The following is a 7,540-nucleotide window of genomic DNA, read 5'->3' as shown; positions in this document are numbered from 1 at the left end:
TATTTTATATATATATATATATATATATATATATATATATATATATATATATATATATATATATATATGATAAGAGTTCGTAGAACTAACAGTATGTCATGGAAATTTCAATCATCTCTGCCTAATTCGTGAAAATAGAGACAATACAGTGTAGCAGCATCATGTGCATGATAGGTTTAGATTTAAAATAATTTTATAAAGTCAATTTAAATTAAATTGATCATTCTTATCAAATATAATAACAAGTACATTTCATGTTTATAGATTTATGCTTCTTTCCTTGCAATTAATATTAGCAAATGAGTACTTTATAACACTTTTGTTTTGTTACTTGCAAAATATTGGAAAAGTTTAATAAAAGAATAAAAAGAAAGGAATAAAAAGAAAACGTTTATGTATTTTGACATTTATAAATGTTATCTCATTAATATTGCTGAAAAATTATTTTCTTAGTCACTTTAAATTCGATCAGTAAATAAGTATTAATTGATATAAAGTATTAATTGACTATATAAAGTGTCTCAATTTCACAATTTCTCGTGAGGATGTAGGACAGATTGAGATGTACAAAAAAGTACAATACTATTTTGCAAAAATCGCAATAATGATTGAGATATTAACTGTAGAAAACTTGTGAATGAATAAAGTATGGTCAAACTGAGCAAAAGGGTCCTTTACCATTTTGCAAATAATGACATAGATTTTTAATTATTAATTAAATAAAATTGTTGTACAATTTTGCGCAATAAAATGCACTAATCTTTTTTAATTAATAACTAAAAATCTACGTGGTCATTTGCAAAGTGTAGAGGACGCTTTTGTTCAGTTTGACTTAATGTACAAGCACATACGACGGCAGACATCGTTACTACAGCTCATCTACCATATCGTCATTTACAAATCTTCTTTAATTAATACCTTGATAGTTATTGCGAATATCGCATATAGAATTTTTATGTTTATGTCAATTCGCTTTATACTCTTAGTAAGAGATAGTGAAATCGAGCTGGGACACCCTGTATATTCCTGAATCACTTAACAATTTAATCATTTCAAATTAACATGCCGACACACCGTGATATTCCATCCTAAATTATTGTTGTTCAATTTTACTTCGGGAAAGAGATCGCGCAGAATTTTCTTTTTTTATTCAGATGTTTCACTTAGACAAAGTACTCGGGCAAGAAAGCTCCACGAGAGAGGAGGTATTTCGCGTCAATGGCGACGAGATAATCGAGATTTGCCGACCGACGAGATCGATTCTTTTGTACCCTTGAATGCGCGATAATCTCCCGAGTCCGGGGAATCGTTCGAACCCGTTGATCGTCCGCCGACCGTACGTGAATATTCCGATAGTCGTTGACCTCGGGCCGGTCTTTGGCGCCGAACCCAAGGCTAGCCCGATTCTTGTAAAACGTTGCCGGTCACCACGTGTATTTACTTGTAGATTCTTCGTGTCTCGCGCTAGCTTTTTTTTCCTTCCCTTTTTTTCTCCCTCAGCCCAGCCCGGCGAATTTTCTAGCCGCGCGAGCATCCACGTGGCGCGCGCGCGCGACCCTTTTCATTTCTTCGCCAATTTTGCCCATACGCGACCGATGCGCACGCCTTCGAGACGTAACGCTAATACTGATCGATTTCCGATATCGTCGGTGTGCTGTCGATCGCGTGTATATTCGCAAGCTCACATGACGCGCGACCAGGAAATCTCTCGAATGCGCGTCGCTGGAACGACGTATCTCAAGTGAGATATCAATCGTATCGGGGAGAAATGCGCGTAAAATTGCGAATCTGCGGCGAATATTACTCGCGCATGAGCATCTCGTTTGCTCATATGGAGTTTTCTAAGCTGCAGTTCGCGGTGACGCCTCTCGTCCGTCCGAGCGAGAATGGCGCGTGGGCTCGCGAATTCTTTCCGCGTTGGCGTGCGAGCGGAACTTTTGATTTTCTTTCCGCGCAATCCCAACGCGGATTCGTCGTCGACGTCGACGTCGATGTTACCGGAAACGCGGATCGATTCGAGCCGCGCGCAACCCCGCGAGCTGGCGGCGCGCTATTGGCGGATCTACCCGCGCGAAAGCTTCGCCACCAGTCGCTCGAAGGTGAAGGTCTTCTGTTCTTCGGTTCCGCTCTCTCAATTGCGTTGGCATTCTCTTCTCGGCTCGTGGTGGCTGTTACGCGCGACAATGAGTAAGGGTCACGTGGTGCAATACGCTGGTGTGTTTACAGACGTAGCGCGTAAACACGCAGGATGCCTTTGAGCGGTCAGAGTTTACAATAGAGCTCCTCTGTGAAAGCTTTGTGATGCGATCGCGCTAACGAAAATTTCACGCGAAAGCTCTTGTTTTGGCAAGTACTTTAGTCGCGAAGTCGGGGATTCAGAAAGCGAATGAAAGCTTCGATTTCCTCGCGCGAGAGCTCGCTCGGGTTCAATTTCCTCGTTCGGAAACACTGCGATTTTTTCGCGCGACAGAACGTTAACTTCAATTTCCTCGCGCGTGTGAACGCTTGCTTCAACTTTCTCGCGCGAAAGCTCGGTCGCTTCAGATTTGTGCGCAAGCACGTTGCACATTGAAAGATATGTTCAAGTTAGTGCATTCATAAGTAAATCCAAGTGTTTGTTAACTACATACATCTATGAATCTATCATGAGTTTATCATAAGCATCAAATTTGTTGAAGATATACTCCTAGAGGGCTCTAGGAGCTCCCTCTAGGGCTCCTAAATCCTAGAGGGCTTTAATAAAGCTTGCTTACTATGTAGATTTGAAGCAACTTTTTCTTCAATTTTTTTTCGAGTAATGAGCTTTTATAAAATATGTGATGAATATATTTTGAGACTATTATCAAGAACATATTTTTTGTTGAAGATAACCATTACTTACATGGAGAGAATTTTATGGCCAAAATTGCTATGGAGTTTTGTAACTGAGGAATAGGTCGATGTTCTGTAATTAACTATCCTTTCTATTCATGTATTACTTATTATTTTAAGAATTGAAATGTGCCGTTAAAAAGTTTTCTACATTTATAGTGAAATTTATACTATGTTCTTTAACAAAACAGACTTTATTAACAGTCTTAATAACTATTATATGTGTGTATATATATATATATATATATATATATATATATATATATAGATGATAGTAATACATATATATATATTTTTTTTTATATAAATTTTTTTCAATTCTATTTATATATATATATATATATATATATATATATATATATATATGTGTATGTGTGTGTGTGTGTGTGTGTGTGTGTGTATATGTACGTATTCTCCAAATGTAAAAGAAAGAAAGTAAACCGATTAGTCGCTTTTCTCAGCAGCAGAATGATATTTTTCTCCGCGCAGGTTCAATTTCCCCGCGCGCGTTTACTCCAACTTTCTCGCGCGAAAGCTCGCCCGCTTCGACCTTTTCCTCGCGCGAAAGCGCGTTTACTTCAATTTCTTCGCGCGAAAACACGCCCGCTCGAGCCGCGCAATCTCGAGAGGCGCGCTTCTCGCACAGATAAGCGAGCAGGAGCCACATCGCCAAACCGGACGCGCGCGAAACCTCGCTTGCCCGCGCGAGTAGGCGTGCGGTGGAGATACCAAACGCCAAGCCGCAGTCGCGCGCGCTCACGGATGCCGCGCGAGCGAACGAGCGGCTCGCAACGGTAAAACGTAACCGTTGTGCCCCCGACTGCGAAAATTGCGACGCTAGAGGCAGAGAGAGGGATGAGGGGAGGGGAGGGGGCACTCGGCTGCGCGTAGGAGGGGTAGGGGGGTACGACGATGTAACACATAGCGGTACAGCATCCCCACCGTCGGTGAAATCATCCTCGAGGTTCACGGACAGTCGTAATTCGTGGCTATCGCGCGTACGGAGCTCGTTTTTTAATTTTCCGTGGGATACCGTGACCGATAGCTCGGAAACCGGTATTTTATGATAATATCGCGTTGGCAGAACGGCTCGGCAGCAATAACAATCTGTTTATTCCACTCAGTATCGCCGCCGACGCGGCCTAGGTAATGATCCAAGTATTACCGAGTTATTATTACCAAGTTCATATTTTCAGTGAGAAATTAAAAATGCAGAAGATCTTGACAATATGTCTGCGTATTTAATGTATGTACCTTCTTAACGAGATTTAGTATATTCTGTAGAAATGTATGCAGTTTGCTTAGGTATCCGTCTAGTTGTGCGGTATTATCGTATTCTCATCAGTTGTAAAAGCACCACATAGGAACTGGAGAAGAACTCGATAGAGTTTTACTCAGTGGCTAAAACAGTTTACTATAAAATATGTGTGGGCCGATTCTTTCCAAGATATCTGTACAAATATTAATTTTATGTTGCGCACGTATTGTAATATCTGTCGTGAATAAATTTGAAAAATATTTATTTATATTGTTAAAAATAAATTTAAAATTACGTGAACAACGAATGAACATGTAGAAAAGCATAGAGTAGGAAAAAAGGAATTGGAGACAATATGACATTTTACAATATTGAGCCCTGTGATAGAGATAACAAACGAAATTAGAAGTGAGCAAAAATGGGGCATATATGTTAATAATGTAGAATTTTATTGCGATAAGAACACATCAAACTGTTCTGATGGTAGTGACACAAGTGAAAACTATCAGAATAGCTCAAACTCAGAACCTGGTGGTACAACTACAAGAATGGACAAAAAGATATACATGTTGTTTGATGATAAAAGGCGAAAGACTAAGAAAATATATGTTACGCACCAAAGATTTCCATAACTTTTATAAGTATTAAACATTAGAAAGTATACATGGAAAATGAAATATTACTAACGCAAATTTTTTAGTTTTATGAGCAGTATAAGCAAACTTGACTATTAATTAATTGGATAGTTCTTTGCTTATTTTCTGTTTTGTTTTCGTAAATGGTTTTAAATTTTGTACATTTCCGATGCGTAGTAACTACAGGAAAAGTGTTATATCTTGATTGCGATCTCAAATAATTTTACTCTTCAGTTACTAGACAAAAGTTACTAGACAAAGCTGCATTAAATTTTTACTAGAAATAAGCATGTATACGATGGGTCAAAGGATTTTCAAATTGGATGTAAAAGTTGACAATTTTCTAGAAAGCTTTCGAATGAAAGGGATTTGAAGGTATTTTTTTAATATTCTAAATTTATTTGTCAAATTATGTTAATTGCTGCAATAGTTTTTAATAAAATTAATTTTTGCCTGGAAATGAAAATCGCACATATATTCAAATACAAAGGTATTGAAATGACATTCTGGCGAAAATTTCATGCGAGTTATGTCAGTTCGGTTGTACGATATCGAATTTCACGAGGAATTTCAGACTTGAAAACAATTTTAATTGTCATTAAACCAGCGACTATTCTCTGGTAAAATATTTCTTTGAAGAAGGCAGTCGCCGATATATTATTACACGAACTTACACGAAACATCTCGTAGAATGCCATTTATTATCGCCGTCGTTGTTATCGTCAAATCTGACATGCCACATCGCTGTGTGGAATAGAAAATTCCACTGTCGATTATATATCAATAGAAATGTGAAAGTAGCATAAATCCGTGCATTGCAACGCGTGGTTTCGGAAACTATTGCGAATATATCGTCGCTCTTCCTCCAGGGAAGATCGTCCTCCAGTGACGATTAAAGCCGCAATAATATTCTGAGAGAAAACCATTTTCGACGGATTAATCGCGCCATCGATCATAACCAGTAAGTCGATATACAGTTGTAGAAGAAACGCTGATATTACTGTTATAGCGGTATCTTTATTATGTCGCTCGTTGTATTATCACTTTGATAAATTTCTAACCGGAGATCCGTTTGCACTTTTTTATATTCCAGTACTATTAGTTGTTTTTAATACCAGAAAACACGCAGTAAGAAATGCTCGATATTTTATCGTCGCGATGGACGTCAGGTGCACAAAATATTTAAACTCTTTTCATGCTTAACGAAGCGATGCGGTGTAAGCGATTCTACAAGAAACAATTCCATCCCGGATCAAATCGAGCCGGATCATATACGTCTTTTACGATCTAGAGCGATTTCTTAGCGACTTCTCGGACTAAGCCGCGAGAAATTTGTGCGAATGTTTATGTTTCCGATATACGATCATATACGATATTTTAACGTGACGAAATAAATTCTAAAGGCACATGGTCTCTTTATCTGCATGTTTGACTAAAAAATTAGAAGACTAGATGAATTCTATTTCTTTTCCTCTATGCTTGTTACTGACCACAAAAATAGGAACAAATATAAAAACAAGAATACTATTCTAAAGAAACCGTTCTTTCTATGTGTCGGTCTTCTATATTTCTAATGCTTATGTTATGTTAACTTGTACAACGTGTTATATTATGCAGGTTATATGTACAGTCTGTTAAGTAAAAACGTGGTCGGTCTTATGCACAACTGGTAAAAGGTATCGCTCTAAATCTTTCATGAGTCGATAGAAGGGACCTTTGTTCTTGATGTACTATCAAGAAAGATTCAGTTGTCATTGATTTTTTGTAAGAGAAACACGTTGAGCGTCATGAGTGTCAAATAGTAGCGCGTCGCGCTACGAGGCTGTAGTCCTTTACGTTCACCCGAAAAACCCGAAAATGTCACAATCAGCGGCTGCTAAATACATGAGAAAGTCAAAAACAGAAGTGGGTGCACCGATACAATGTGGCAAAAAATGTCGATGATTTACCGGAACGTGGCTCGATAGGCAAATTTGGTCGAAAGCATGTCTCGAAAATGCCAGGCAATTATCGATGCCGGTGGTGATTGGACGCATTATTAACATAATTTCATCTTTGTTCTGATTGAGTACAATGCACATATGTATTTGAAAATTTGGTTTACTAATTTTTTTTATAAATTAACCTGACAAGGCTCTTACATAACAGACTGTATATCACATTATGTATTACGGCATTGTCATTCTGTAAATTCGAATTTCCGGCTGAAGGTGTCACTTTAGGCATGAGGGTCCAGAAGGGTCAAAAAAATACAGCGACTGAAAGAGAAGGGGAATAGGACGAAGAAACCAATAATATCCATTTGTAAAAAGAATTAGCATAACAATGCGAATGACATAGCATTTTCAGAAAAAAGCAGAATTGATGGATCTTCGAGATGAGGATTTTTACCGATCTATCAGTAACTCTGGTGTCATCGTCACTGTCGTCATCGTCATCCTCGAAGTTCACGGTCGGTCATTCAGACGTCTCTGCCTGCAGTAGACGTTTACGATTTCCTAGTCTTTTCACATTGTTCTACTTTCGACATTTCTGCATTCCCGAGGTGACGTTCGTCCCACGATAAAAAAAGAAATGATAAACATTTACTCTCTCAGATCATAATTGTAATTTTTCCAATTTATCAATTTGTCAAGAGTCGTAAGGAGTGGTATGGCTATTTATCGGATAAATCAAAGTATATATATATATATATATATATATATAAGAAAAAAAAAATATATATACATATATATATATATATATATATATATATATATATATATATATATATATA

The sequence above is a fragment of the Odontomachus brunneus genome, unplaced genomic scaffold (genome assembly GCF_010583005.1).
Source record: "Odontomachus brunneus isolate Ranch 3 - 2012 unplaced genomic scaffold, Obru_v1 Obru_scaffold_043, whole genome shotgun sequence".
Classification (NCBI taxonomy): domain Eukaryota; kingdom Metazoa; phylum Arthropoda; class Insecta; order Hymenoptera; family Formicidae; genus Odontomachus; species Odontomachus brunneus.
The sequence above is the reverse complement of the archived record's forward strand: the minus strand, read 5'-3'. Positions refer to the sequence as shown.